We start from the raw sequence: 1,176 nt of genomic DNA, 5'->3' as shown, positions 1-1,176 counted from the left end.
CTTCTGCCACAAATTCCCCCAGCTGTGAGCCTTCCAACCTTCGAAGTATTCCTTTATATGTGGTTCAGAGTTCTGGGACCATCCCCTGAGCCTGCTTGTTCGGGTATTCTGTGTTGTTGTTGGCGGAGCTCTCTGCTATACGTCCGCCCAATCCGCCATCTTGTTTGTTCTCTCCAGCACAAGACTTTTTTAAAGTGTTGAAGAGCACTTGAGGACTAAGGTCAGCTTGAGGACTAAGGTGTGCCTGACCCACGCCATGGTATTTTCAGTAACCTCATATGCATGTGAAAGCTGGACAGTGAATAAGCAAGACCGCAGAAGAATTGATGCTTTTGAGTTAGGTTGTTGGAGGAGGATATTAAAAGTGCCATAGGCAGCCAAAAGAACCAATAGGTCCGTTTTGGAAGAAGGACAGCCAGAGTGCTCCAGAATGGCCAAAGTTCGTCTCTCATACTTTGGACATATTGTCAGGAGGGAGCAGTCACTGGAGAAGGATATCATGTTTCATAAGGTGGAGGGTCAGAGAAAAAGAGGAAGACCCTCAAAGAGATGGATTGGCCAAGTGGCAGCATTGAAGGACACAAGTGTGGCAACAGTAGTGAGGTTGGCCCAGGATCGGGTAGTATTTCGTTCTGCTGTGCTTAAGGTTGCTATGAGTTGGTACCGACTCAATGGCACCTAACAATGCAACAACCACCACTCTAGTAGGAGAAAATCAACACATATATGTGTTGTGGGATAGAGGTTTCACTAACCCAAGAAATCATCACCTCCTATTGTTTTCAAGTTGCGAGCTGACTATTTTAGTGAAGAAGAAGATTTGGTAATGACAAAAGCCTGGTTCTCTCTGGGATGGCTTGTGGGTGAATGGTGGGCCAGAGTGCTTCTACATAGGACAAGCGAAAATATTTCCTGAGCTTCAAGAATCCCATTACTTTTTAATGCTTATCATGTCTGCGTGGCTTGAGAATAGGATGGGTATGCTTTGATGACTTTGCTGCCACTGTATACCAGGCACCCTCACCCTGCTGTAGTTGCAATACAAACCTAAGGTATATGTGATAATGTTGTTGTTAAGTGCCATCGAGTCACTTCTGACTCATAGCGACCCTGAGTAGGGTTTCCGAGGAGCGCCTGGTGAGTTTCAACTGCCAACCTCGCAGTTCAAACGGCTTT

The 1,176-nt window shown here is 46.1% G+C and overlaps 1 protein-coding gene across 1 annotated transcript in view; it reads left to right on the top strand.

Moving 5' to 3' along the window:
* Positions 1 to 1,176, top strand: part of ITGA9 (integrin, alpha 9) — a 497,442-nt gene that overhangs the window by 101,739 nt on the left and 394,527 nt on the right. The gene's annotated exons all lie outside the window — the stretch shown is intronic.

This window comes from Chrysochloris asiatica, unplaced genomic scaffold (genome assembly GCF_000296735.1).
Source record: "Chrysochloris asiatica unplaced genomic scaffold, ChrAsi1.0 scaffold00127, whole genome shotgun sequence".
Classification (NCBI taxonomy): domain Eukaryota; kingdom Metazoa; phylum Chordata; class Mammalia; order Afrosoricida; family Chrysochloridae; genus Chrysochloris; species Chrysochloris asiatica.
The sequence above is the reverse complement of the archived record's forward strand: the minus strand, read 5'-3'. Positions and strand labels throughout refer to the sequence as shown.